Source organism: Carya illinoinensis, chromosome 5 (genome assembly GCF_018687715.1).
Source record: "Carya illinoinensis cultivar Pawnee chromosome 5, C.illinoinensisPawnee_v1, whole genome shotgun sequence".
In the NCBI taxonomy this organism is placed as follows: domain Eukaryota; kingdom Viridiplantae; phylum Streptophyta; class Magnoliopsida; order Fagales; family Juglandaceae; genus Carya; species Carya illinoinensis.
Genome location: NC_056756.1, coordinates 27523980 through 27538564, shown reverse-complemented (window position 1 = coordinate 27538564; position 14585 = coordinate 27523980).

Below are 14585 nucleotides of genomic sequence, written 5' to 3'. Positions count from 1 at the left end.
TGAACTCCTCGGACTCAATCCAGATTCAGCCAACCAACAGAAAATATTTATTGTATGACCAAAATATATTTAAATCTAAAATTAGAGTTTAGAAAATACTTACAGCGCTATATGGTATTTTTCAAAAGCTCGCGGCGTTGCAAACGGCGGAAGAAAAGCAACGTAACAGTGAAATTTCACTGTGGCCGTGGGTTGTAAAATATCCACTTTTGAACGGGGATAAACCAAAGCTCAGGATTGATAAGGAATGATCTAGGGATGTTTATGAAGCTAAGGGAAGTGGAGTTTGGCCGTGGGTGGCGGCGAAAACGGCGGAGGAAGGCCAAAATACCCAAATCGGAAAGCTAGCTCGTGTGGACTGTTCCGTCGATGGATTGAGGCTGGAAATGGGTGGGTTAGGATGGCAAGGAGTCGGTGATAAAGTGGTGAAAAGGTAGTAGGTGTAGCGACGGTGGCAAATCGGGGCTAAAACCGTGCAGCTTGATGATGGTTTTCCGGCTAAACGACGGCTCTGTTGGCGGTGAAAATTTGTGGGGTGGTTCACCGGAGGGAGGGGAAGAGATTGGTGGTGGTGGTGTGCCGCACGGTGGCTGGCGGCGGTGGGTCTGGGTGGTTAGAGCGTTCGGCGTTGACTCGTGGTCGAATGTGCTTCCAAGTGTAGAAGTGTCAAGTTGTATCAAGGATAAGTCCAGGATCGTATTCCACAGGGACAATGGGTTATCAAAGCGTATAAGAGATTTGTGAGTAACAAATGAATCAAGTATGAGAGATGAAAATAAAATTCAAATGCAATGCAAGAAGATAATTGAAGTTGAAATTAGAGTTTCTAAAACAAACAAATTAACGAACACTTGGGTTGGGTATGAGACTCTCTTTATTTCGGATTCTAAATAATTTTCTCGATTAACAATCCAATCAAGGCATTGCTAATAGGAAGATACAAATTTAAGCTCAAGTTTTGCAATATTTTCCTAATAGATTCTCTACTTTACTAGTCAAACACACATTAACAAACAACTGAGAGAGGCCTTGATAGTTTTCAAGTTTTTGTTGTGCCTTACGTCAACAACAAAACAAGAGCAAGAGTCACAATCTATTTTCAATTCAAATCTGACTAGTAATATAGAGTGATCATCATTTATCGACAAAATATTGCACTATACTATAATCCAAAACAAATCAAGCTTCATTCCACAACCCAAGCTTCAAAAATTAGCTACGCATGATAATTCTAACAACAAAGATTAATCTAAGTTGAACCATGATAAAATCTAAGAGAAAATTTCCAAACGAAATAAATCCTAGAGAAGCTGCATGCAGGACAACTAAAGTAACATGAAAACTAAAAACGTAGAGCCTGAGCTTCGTCCGTCCGTAAACGTCCAAACTAAGAGCAGAAAAAAAATAAATGAAAAACGAGAGTGCGAACGAGCTTCCGTCTACTCGCCCCTGGACTAAAACATAAAATAAAATAGGAAGCAAAACTGAAAGTAAGAACCAGAAAATAAATTTCAGCTGCCTACTATCTAAAAGCAAAGCAAGAATGGAATAAAATCAACACCAGCCGCCCCAAAGTTGTGACGCCCCCAAATTCCGTTTGGGATCGGACGAACATTTGAAGCGTCGAGACATGCAACACAAGGTTACCTGCCCCCGTTCATGACATATAAGATGCAATAATCCTAACATGCATCTAACATTATGCAATATTCGCAGCGGATAATTTTTTTCTTTAGCAATACTATGCACCAAACTGAAAATATCCCAATACTTGAAACATACTTCATACATAAAGATCCATTGAATAACTAAGATCACAGCACTATTCCGAAATAGTTATGATCCAATAGTACTGGAGATGCAACTCCATCGTACAAGTAGTAATTTAACTACTATATTAACATTAACGATGCACCGTCGTTCAGTCGACTGTGTCTAGTTGGTCAGCTCTTGATCCTCCTTCAGGTCCTGTAACAAGATCTACCATTCGGGGGGAATGGTAGTTGGGACTACCACAGTGAGATTTGATTACAAATCTCAGCAAGTTAACAAAAAACTTCCATACAGACTAATGATGCATGTATGACAGTAAAAGCATAAATGCATAATCAAATTCATAAGTAATTAAAGCATAACTTAGCATACAACATAGCATAATTGACATAGCTTAAATTGAATCATGAACTGAACTTGACTTAGCATGAACTTGCTCTGAAACTTGAATTAACATGAAAAATACATACTCCACAGTTGTTGTGGCCCCATGTATTCTACGTGTAAATACATACTCCACAGTTGTTGTGGCCCCATGTATTCTACACAAACTTGACTTAACATTAAAAATACATACTCCACAGTTGTTGTGGCCCCATGTATTCTACACAAACTTGACTTAACATGAAAAATACATACTCCACAGTTGTTGTGGCCCCATGTATTTTACGCATCACAATTGTAGTTAAATACATACTCCACAGTTGTTGTGGCCCCATGTATTCTACACAAACTTGACTTAACATTAAAAATACATACTCCACAGTTGTTGTGGCCCCATGTATTCTACAAAAACTTGACTTAACATGAAAAATACATACTCCACAGTTGTTGTGGCCCCATGTATTTTACGCATCACAATTGTAGTTAAATACATACTCCACAGTTGTTGTGGTCCCATGTATTCTACACATCATAATGTACTCAAGATAAAATGTGACTGGAATACGAAAGGACTGAAGTCCTGACGTAACATAACGTGACTTGAACATAACTTAGAATACATGACCAACTTGAGATAGAAACATTTCGTAACATGGCATAACATATAATAGACAACATATTTAACATGACATACTTGCAACAGTGAATATTACATGACTTGACTTACATGTAATAGATGACATACTTAGCATGACGTACTTGTAATGTACAGTAATACATAACAGAATATATTATGTAACAGATAAAAATTGATGACAGAATAAATTCTATATAATAAACAATTACATGATAACTTGACATGGCATGACACATATGATAACATACATACATACACTGTAGTTCTTTTACTTAGCACACATACACAGTAGACTGCTAGTAAGTTAAAAGCTAACTTACCTCGATTTCCGCATTTTTTATAAAACTTCAAGTGCGATCACGAGGAACTGTAATTAGTGATTCTAAAAGTTAGAACTAAATCACTAAAAATTTGAAATATGAAAAATACTAACTTAAAGAGTAAAATTTTTATTTTACTCTCTACATGTGGGAAAATGACCGTTTTACCCATAGCTTAAGGATTTTGCATGCTAACTCCAAAAGTTTCCAAAATTTACATTTCTCATGTAAATTTTGTCCTAAATTTAAATATCAACTCAGAAAAAGTTAAAACAAAACACAACTATGAAGAGCACACTATGGTCGAAACATCCATAGGCCATTTCCCTTTATTTTTTGTTGCAATTCCTTCCAACTTCAAAACTCATGCTTAAACCAAAATTTTGCAACAAACATCTTCCAATCCTAAGTTCAAAACCATACTTAAAACATCCATTTAGAAAAAGCTAATAATCAACACCAAACTTTTTTGTAAAAAAGATCCAAGCACTTGAATCACAAGTTTTGACCTTAAATCAAAACATCTCCAAGAATTTCAAAAATCAAATCTTACTTCTAACATATTCATAATATCATCCTAACATCAACCATGCTTTTAAATCATCAAACTAAAGTCACCAAAATCACAAAATAATATTTGGAGTTTTTGGTTTTACACTTAGTCCAAAAACAGAAACTTTTTCCTCAACTAGTTTTGATAAATCTCTTGATCTATGACTTATAAATATATGATCTTCAAACCAAACCATTACATGGTTTAAAAAGATATCCTAAAACATATACAAGCTTCTAATTCAAGATCACATGGTTAGAAATTAACCAAAACATAAATTTAGCCAAGAATATCCACACTTTGGCTTATCTGAATATCTCTTTGCATAAAATTTCATATCTTTAAAACTAACATCAAATATCTTCAAAATAATAATATAACATGTATATAAGATGTTTAGGATCCTCCAATAAAATTATCAAAGTCATTAGAATAGGTTTAGACCACCAAAGAGTTAAACTTTCTCAAAACAGAAACTGTTTTTCCTCTTCCAGTTTCTAAGTTTCTAAATCTAAAAAAATCTTTCATCAAAACCTTTAATCATGCAAAACTCCTCAACTAATAGTCATATATACATGTTAAAAATATTCCATAAAAATTTCGGACCAATATCTATCCATTAGCTTGGTCAAAAACTCCAAACTATAACATATTCTCCAGTTTATCTCCCAGAATGACCTTTCTATAGTTTACACAATATTTGACTGACCAAATGATCTTCAAATGGGGCAAATAAGATATCCATGTCAACTAGACTCAAAAAGGAACAACTTATATGAAGGAGACTTTATGATAAAACACTTAAAAAAGCTTCGAAATGGGTGTACAAAAGACCTCCTAAAAGCTGTCCGAGAGAGAGTGTTTGATATTCTTTTAATGGAAAGTGTAAATGAAGATAATTTCGTGAGGAGAGGTGGCTGGAGATACTTATGGATGAGATATGGAAGAGATGAGGCTGGACTTGAGAGTTGAGTGTAGTTTTCTCCTACCCAAAAAAAATCTATAAATGATTATCTTATAATATTCTATCCAATAATATCTAAAAAAACATCAACTTAAGATATTTTTATCTAATAATATCTATCAACTCAAAATATTTTTACCCAATAATATTCACGAAATTTACCTCAAGATATTTCTTTTTATCCAATAATATCTACAGTTTTGAACAGACGTTTTGTCCGAAAATATGAAAAAATGTTATTGCGCCATAAGACTTTAAATAATCCTCCGAGTCTAATGGCACAAACCATAATACATTTTGACACTTCTAACTATCTCCAATAATCAAAAATACACTTATGATACCATAGTAAATAATAACACTAACTATATAGTTAGACAAAAACCTATACGATTAATGGATTCGTGAAAACTTATGAGGTTTTCACGAGGTTCCTAAAGTTAATAGAAATTTCACAATTGAATTTCTAGCGGGCTGTTACAAAAGTTCTAAACAAAAAGTAAAGAAAATAAAATTCAACTACTCTACTGCTGCTCCTAGAACCGAAAATGAAAAGAGGAAGAATAATAATTCCAAAAATAGCTGCCTTGCATCTAAACTAAAAGAAAAGAAATAAAATTCCTAAGAACAAAACTAAGAACTACCCTCCTCCAGGTCTGAACAAAAAGCAAGAAAAAAAAAACTTCAAAACTAAGCTAGTGCTGTAGCCGAATGAAAATGAAAGAAACAATGAAAACAAAGCTTAGCTACAAAATCAAAAGAAAAGAAAATAAAATAAAACTCAAAGCTCAAAACAAGCTGCTGCTGCCGCTAGCTTCTAAACTCCAAGAAAATAAGTAAAAACTCCCCCCTATGTTGCTGCCTCCAGCTAAATAAATACTGATCTCTTGCTGCTGTTGTACATCCGAGTGTTCCCCAGGTGTAGAACCAAAAAGCACTCCAGCATGTTCTTCTTTGAGTGAAATCCAGCTCTGTCAAAGTTGAGGGTCAACAGCTTTATTCTTCTGCTGATCTGCTGCACGTCCGAGTGCTTCCATGTGATCTCCTGCAACGTGCCTAGTGCTAGGTCTGTAACGCAATTCACATGCCAAAAGCTGAAACCAAATAATCTTCTGCTGCCTCCCATCCGAAAAAGAAAGAAAGAATTAAATCTGCTGCTGCTTTCCAACGAAATCCAGCATGATGCATGAGCTACGTTTCCTTGTTGCATGTGTGAGTCCGAATGAGTGTTCTGCTTGTGTGAGTGTTTTGCAACATGCAGGTTTTGTGCTATTCGAATGCTTTGCTGGTTTTGCATGTGTATTGCATGTTGGTCTGCATGTGTGCATGTGTTCCTGCATGCGTGAATGGTGTGAGTGCTGTCCGAATGATGTTGTCTTCGCACTTTTCTGCATGTGTGAGTCTTCTGCAATGTGCAGGTTGTGTGCTGTCCGAATGCTTTGCTGGTTTTGCATGTGTATTGCATGTTGGTCTGCATGTGTGCGTTGCATGTGTGAGTCCTCTTCTCTTGCTGTAGTAGCTGCTCCCTCCATACGTATCTGTCAATGTCTTCCAAGCTTTTCTGGCAGTCGTAATGTTCTTAATATCCGAAAATGGCTATAGGCCGCATGAAATTTGGATCACATGTAATGCCATGAAGTTCTCCCGTCCTTTTCCTGGAAAGGGTTCGTCTGTTTGTTGAAAGTCTTGCCAAAGATCTTGAGACAGCAAGTACATTTTCACCCGAACCTTCCATTCCTCATATTTATTTTGGTCATGAAGCAGTATTGCTTAAGGAACAAACGCAGCACTAAAGGCGGTTGATGATATAGCACCATATGTTGTAATGGTGATGATATCCCTACATGCAATGTACATATTGTATTATTGTGAAGGAAGATCAATCTTTTGCCAAGTACTAAATTTAAAAGTGAAAATAAATTAATTACTTATACTTTCTAGCAACCTAGCATAAATAAAACTATGCACAAAATCAGTATCATGCTTTTATGTGAGAGGAGGTGCAGTAATGATCTTACTATTTGGCCAAAGGAAGAGAGAAAATAACAAAATATATAATGAGCAATTAATGGCCAGAGGAACATGCATGCAGATTAGTAGCTAGAAAACACTTCGATTCACTTCCATGAACTTTGCGGCAGACTTCCAGACTTCAATATTAGAATTTGATGCATAATTAAGTGTTCAATCTTTATTTGATAAAATAAATCACTCATTTAAACAACTTAATTATGCAATTCTAACCCTTTATCAGGCGTGAAGGAGAGGGGAGAGAGAGAGAGAGAGAGAGAGAGAGAGAGAGAGAGACGCACGGGGGAGGGGGAAACGCACGGGAAAGAAAGGGGAGGGAAAAAGAAAAAGAAAGAAAAGAGAAAAAAAGAAAAGGGAAAAAGAGAAAAGAAAAGATGGAGGAAAGAAACGAGGTCCAGTCCTCACTCCGGAAACCAAAACAGATCCGCCGAAAACGAGATTAAAAATTATAAAACGACTAAATAAATTAAACACAACATCCAATAAATTAAAAACCAATTTAAAACGCAATAATTTAAAATAAATAAACCACTATATTAATTAAATTAAAAACAACCCTTCAGTGAAAATACACGTAAAAGCGGGTCATCACAGATGCAATGCAAAGATTAATACAATATTAGGTTTTAAAGGTAAATTTTGTTTGACCCATGTTGTCCTTGAACACACTCATGCTTTTAGTTATGGAAAAGCAAGATACATTAACTGTCATAAGAAGTTGGATGAGTCGACGAAAAGAAAACTAGAATAATGATATGGCTAGCATTCACTTGAGCAAGAACTACAATTCTTGCATCGTTGAGGCAGGAGAGTATGAAAATCTGACGTTTGGAGAAAGAAATGTACATAATTACATATGTGAGGTCAGATTACTTTGACTTAGGCTAGGAGGGGCCGAAGCACTAAAAAACTATTTCACTCATATGCAGGTGGAAACTGATGTTTTCTATTATGTCATAAGCATTGATGATGACACTAGATTGCGAAATGTGTTTTAGACAGATGCCTATAGTAGAGATGCATACGAGTCGTTTGGTGATGTTATAACTTTTGATACAACATACTTAACCAATATATACAAAATGTCATTGGCTCCTTTTGTGGGCGTCATTTATCATGGTTAATGGATTCTTTTTGGATGTGGCCTGATTTCACAAATACACTTATATGGTTGTTTGAGTCGTCGCTTAAGCACATAGATGGTTGTTCACCAGAAGCCATCATAACAGACCAGGATAAAGCTATGCAAAATGCAATTGTAGAGGTATTTCCAAAATCTCGACACTTGTTTTGCTTGTGGCATATAATGAAAAAAGTTCCTGAGAAGTTTGGGTCACATAGTCAATATGATGGCATCAAAAGTCAGCTGCATAGGTATTTGTTTTACATGATTATTTCTTGAATGCTATGTTATCTCCTTCAATTATTATGGAAAATGATTTTTTTTTCCTTTGGATTATGCACACAAGTGTGTTTATGACACATTGACTCCTGATGAATTCGAGTATTATTGGCTGCAACTTCTTGATAATTTTGATCTACGTGATAATTCATGGCTTGAATTGCTATATTCTAAGCATCATCTGTGGGTGCCAGCATACCTGAGGAACGAATTTTGGGTAGGAATGTCAACTAGTAAGAAAAGCGAGGGTATGAATGCTTTCATTGATGATTATATAAATTCAAAGACAACATTAAAGCAGTTTGTAGAACAGTATGATAATGCACTTAGGCGCAAGATTGAGAATAAGCTTGGAGCTAACTTCAATTCATTCCACATACAAATTTTGTGCATAACTTTTTATGGCATTGAACGGCAATTCCAAGCAGCTTATACAAATGCAAAATTTAAAGAAGTTCAAGAAGAGTTAGGAGGGTTGATTTATTGTTGCTCATCAATGGTTCGGAGTGAATGAGAGATTTTTACATATCATGTAGCCGATCACGTCCTCGTTATGGATGGGTTTAGAAAAAATACAAAATATGCTATTAAGTTTAACGAAGAAGATTGCGAAGCAAGCTGCACATGTTAGTTGTTTGCTTTTAAGGACATTTTGTGTAGACATATCATCCATGTGTTGGCACTTCATGACAAGGAAGAGTTGCCTACAAAATACTTCCTTGATAGGTGGAGGAAGTATCTAAAACTAAATTACACGCTTGTCCGAAGTAGCTGGGACAATCTAAGTTATAGTCCAAATGCATACCGAATGAATAAATTGAGTAAGACTTTTTACGAGATTTCTTCAATTGTAGGCACCTCAAATGAAGGTTGTACGAAATTAATGACTAAGTTAAGTAAGTTGAAGCTCGAGTAGGTTGATGTCAGCCAGAGTATGATAATCATTCAACTGAGTCGTTAGGAGTGATAAAAGGGTCTGACAAATTAAAAGTCATGTAGCTGCACGTTGTAAAGATAAGCCAGTTTCTAAGAAGAAACAGACCACGACTGAGAAGGCAGTGAATAGGTTAAAAGCAAGGAAGACTCAAAGAGCTCAGGTAAGTCAGGTAGTTTAGGTATCTTGTATTTTTAATCATATTTTGTAACCTATTGACATTAACTATACGTCTTGAAATTATGAACAAAAGAATAGACTGCACCTAAATAGAACAATTGTGACAGATTTTGGCTCACCTAGCTTGGCTGAGCGTGACTTTCCTTAGTTTCCTATAGTCTCTTCTGCTGAACCAACTGTGGTATTATTTATAACTATGGTTTATATAATATGATTCGTTAATGATATTAGTTGTGAATTTTTTCTCTATTCTTGGTGGTTACAATTGTCTTCTCAACTTTTGGACGAAGAAATCTCTTGTTGTAATCCTACATATCAAGATGTACACGTTGATATCCATATGTATTATATCGCAACACTTATTTATGCTAAATTTAAATATTACTCAAAACAGAACAACTACTGGTTTAACCATATAATTAATGTAGGTTTGGGATTGTAGATCAATTTTATAGCCACATTGGCCAGATCGTAATGTGGCAGACTAAGTATAAGATACAAGGTATATATATTAAGATGTTTGGTAGCATAATTAAGTTGAGTAGTTCTTGAATATTATTAAGATGTTTGTGCTCATTTTTGGGGCTGACTTTTCTGATAGGCTTGGCGTTCATTTTTTGCAACTAATTTATTTGTCACTTGGAAGAATGATTTTTGTGTTCATGTACATATTTGTAGTTTTGCATTCTTTTATTATGACTTGGAAGAATGATTGTGGGTTTGGTGATTTTTAAAAACTGGGTATCAGATTCATGAACTTTGAAAGAAAGATTTGGGGCGTTCTAAAAAGTGAGTTGATTGTTGTTGTTGTTTTTTTATTTTTATTTTTATTTATTTATTTATTTTTGTGTTTACTGTAGGATGACAATGTTGCAATAGAATGTTTTATAATTTTTTACTTTTTTGGATTTGTTTAATGTTAGCAGTAGTTAATTTGAGCTTGGAACAAATATCATATGAAGCTTTTTTTTTTTTTTTTTTTTGTAAGGGTTCTTGTGAGAGATTGGAACTTTGATGATACAAGACTGGAGTGTTGATTTTGTGAGTCAGAGACTCCAATATAGTTCATCATTTGTAACTAGTCACTTGGATTTGTAACTATTTTGTACACATGTTCTTAACGTTGATAATGTTATAACCATCGACTATAACCATTTTGTATAACCATGACGTAACCATTTTCATGTCACTTTAGACGTTGAAGCAGCTTATACTTGATAAATTATTTATATACTGTCCAACTATCTTAGAAGTCATAACAAAAGTACTCATTAGAGACTACGTGTAAAAGACAACTAGGAGCTAAAAACCACCTCTTAATCCCTCCTTACGCAGACTGTAGATTTTATTTTGTACGAGCCAAAACTATTACAAGAAAAAGCACTACAACAATGTGCATCATACCATAAACATATTTTTTCATTCTTCTGTTTAAAGGCACATATCAATATGTTGGAATGCACATATCACATATTGACTAAAAACCTTATCTAATGCACATATCATAGCGTGACTGAAAAGGTTATATATATGGAACTTTTCCATTCCAGGGAGAAGTAAACATATACAATATTGTCATCATATCAGAATACACATACCAAACATAATATTTTCAAGTAACAGCATATACAATATTTTCAACCAAAAAACCAACAAAAATTTCAAGATTGTTTGAAGTAGTTAAATTAAAATAGTAACCATATGCATATAACTAAGAAACAAAATCCAAGGCTTTATAAGTATAGCCTATATCTACTGACCGGTGCAAAACTGCAAGTGCACAGTATCGTAGTTTTATAGTAAAGTAATAAGAAGAGTATCGTCCTCAGGGATTGGTACCTTACTCTTGCCAAATACCAAAATTATGCTAATCTCAATTCTATCTAGAGGAATCGCTAAGGTTTTTGTAGTAGCAAATAAAACTAGATCAACTCAAGAGAAATAAGCAAAGAAAGTAAAACTGATGTTTGAAGATCAAATTCAATAGGGAAGAAAACTTCTAGGAAATCGATTTCACCATAATTCTTCACTATGCTTTTCTCATCCAGCTAATTTAACTTAAACCTCTTTTGTCTATTAGCAAATCTCTAATTCATCCAAAAGCCTCTTTCGATAGTCAATTGGAATTGATTCTAGTTTATCAATTCACACAAGAGTATGCAAATTAAATAATCAAGAACGCAATAAGACCAATGATTTAATTACTACACAGGTTCATACAAGTCTTTCGATCTCTATACTTACCTATGCTGAAATATCCAAGATCTACCCTATGATTCCCTCTTTCGATAGCAAATCACAAGATTAATAATCATCTAATCAATGGCCAGTTAATTAGAAGCATTAAACTCAGAATAAATCAGATAAACAAAGAGAGAATTGCATTAAATTAGCATGAACAAACAAGCATAGTTCGGAATTAGGTTACATCGTTTTCCTAGAAAGAAGAAAATTTAGCTCATACTAGAATTGGAATTCAACATAAACGAATTCACCATAATTGTTCTGAGAAGATGGGAAGAAGAAAATAAACACTGAAAAATCCTCCTTGCAGCCTCAACTGGTCGTCAAAAGCTCAAGAGAACGATTCAACGCCTTTCTCCCGTCCGTGCTCGTGTATGAATCCAACGTACGTGCAATAAATTGGAATTCCGTCTCCAAAACAAATGATTTGAATCCCTCTAGCTATGTTTTTCTCTCCCAAAGAGTGTTCTCCAGTCAAAAAACCGCGGCTCTAGAGTGAAGAATGGCCTTTTATATGGTCCCACAGCGGAAAACCTAAAATCTGTCAAAATACGATGTTCGCTCGAGCGGGGTGTCGAGCGCGCGTCGAGCGTTCGACTCTGCCTGATTTCGCTCGAGCGTCCTATCGAGCGCACATCGAGCGTTCGACTCTGCCTGATTTCGCTCGAGCGGCCAATGTCTCCGCTCGAGCGATCTTCATTTTTCAGCAACCTGCTCGAGCTCCCTGTCGAGCGGCAGTCGAGCGTTTGAATCTGCCTGAATTCGCTCGAGCGGCCAAAAGCCTCCGCTCGAGCGAACTTGTAAAATCTGCAATATGAAATTTTGCAATCCATCAAATACCCCCAAACTTACAATTTTGTTTGTCCTCAAACAAAAAGAAAAACAAATGATAGTTTAGGCAATATCAACTCGACCCCAAAGAGAAGTATCATCATTCACCAAGCTTTTATGAATTTAGATTTCATCTCTAGTATCTTACTCTTTTAACATCAAAGATAGCAAGAAAATCAATCAAAAATTTTGCAATTTGTCAAGCAAGAGTTAGGCGTTTACTTCAACCTAAAGCTAAGACCTTGAGTGGGTGTGTGATATAGTCAATTTAACCTCAAACCACCTGCAAACTCAGATAAAAGTAGAACAACCAAAATCAGAAGAATTCTCTTAAAACTTAACCCCATAAGTCCAATTTTCAGAAATCCTCTCCACTAATGTAGTCAACACCAAAATCAAAGATCAAAAGGTCTTTATTAAGGTTGTAATGATAGGCCACAGGGTGAGGGTTAAGAAAGAACTGGATATGGGAAATTAAATCAAACTAGGAAAATACTTAGTGAAAAGAACATTAAAAGAGAAACTCACATGATTCAAATCATAGCTCTTTCTTGGCAATATGCTCATACTTGTGGCATTATTATTGCTGTAATCACTGATGTAATACCAACACTTCCCTTAACAAAATTTGAGGTAATTCACTTTCCGCTTGGCGACTTCTTTTTCTTTTCTTTTCTTTTCTCTTTTTTTTTTTTTTTTTTTTTTTTTTTTATATCACTTCCTTTCTTCTTCTTCTTTTTCTTTGATCGAATAGAGCAAACATAATACGTTTCATGATGAAACCAATTTTCTCTTTTAAATGTAACTCTCCACCAAAGTATTTTCTCAAACTATCAACGATAGATTCATTGTTTTTCAGGCTTAGAGCGGGCATGGTTTATGTAGTTTAAAGAATCAATAAAGGCTCATGAAGGCTCAAGGGGGTTGACTATGGAAACACACCATGTAATGATGGCATGACATTTAGGACGGCTGGGAAAGCTTTTTGGTTATGCCAAAGAAATGCCTAGATCATTTCTCTAATATTTGGTCTCAACTAGGATTTCGCCTCAAGGACCCATCAACGGATTCTAGAGCAAAGCAAAATCGAACCTCCCTCTTTCAATTAATTCAACTTCTTCTCTTCATAAGCAAAATGGAATAAGAGAAAAACGACTATGTGCTCAATTGTGTTCAAGGTCAAAGATTTAAACGAAAGTACCCACAGAACTTCACTTGACATAAAAGAAATTTTTGAAAATTTTTCTCAAAACCATCTTCAATCACAAATTTCAGAGTCATAGAGAATTCAATCTTACTCCAATGCATGCTTGGTAAAAGAATCAAACAACCCATCAACAACCCAAAACTTAGAAAACAAGAGGATCAAATAATTATAGGAGTTTACACCCCCAAACTTAAACTAAACAATGTCCTCATTGTGATGCAAAAGTAAAAAGGATTGAAGAAATAAAGGAACTTCCCTGGTTTCATGGTGAACCTTCCGAGGTTTAAAAATTTTCCAGCTCTTTATTCTTGCTAAATACCTGCATCAAAAATTAATTTATTAAAACTTAAATAAATAAAGATAATAAAATAAATGAAAGAAAGAAAGATAGATATATGGGTTGCCTCCCATAAGCGCTTGTTTTAAAGTCTACAGCCAGACTTTTCAATGATCATCAATTAGGATCTCCAAGAGGAATAAATGCATAGTTCCTCTCCATTTGCTCTCCATAGTAGTGCTTCAATCTCTGACCATTAACTCTGAAAATGTTCCCAGTCTTGTCCTTCAAATCTACTGCTCCAAAAGAGGAAACTTCATGAATTGTATAAGGTCCCGTCCATCTTGATTTCAACTTTCCCGGAAAGAGTTTGAGTCGTGAATTGAAGAGTAAAACTTGTTGTCCTGGAGCAAACTCTCGCCTAAGAATCTGTTTATCATGCCACTTCTTCGTCCTTTCTTTATAGATCTTGGCATTTTCATATGCATCATTCCGAAACTCTTCCATCTCATTCAATTGAAGAAGTCGCTTTTCACCTGCTGCCTTCAAATCAAAGTTAAACTTTTTCACAGCCCAATAAGCTCTATGCTCCAACTCTACAGGAAGATGACATGCCTTTCCAAACACTAATCGGTATGGAGACATCCCGATAGGTGTTTTAAAAGCTGTACGGTATGCCCACAAAGCATCATCAAGCTTCTTCGCCCAATCCTTTCTATTGATTTTGACCGTCTTCTCAAGGATGTTCTTGATCTCTCTATTTGAAATTTCAGCTTGACCATTAGTTTGAGGATGGTAAGCAAGTGCTATCTTGTGCTTCACACCATATTTAGACAGAAGATTCTCAA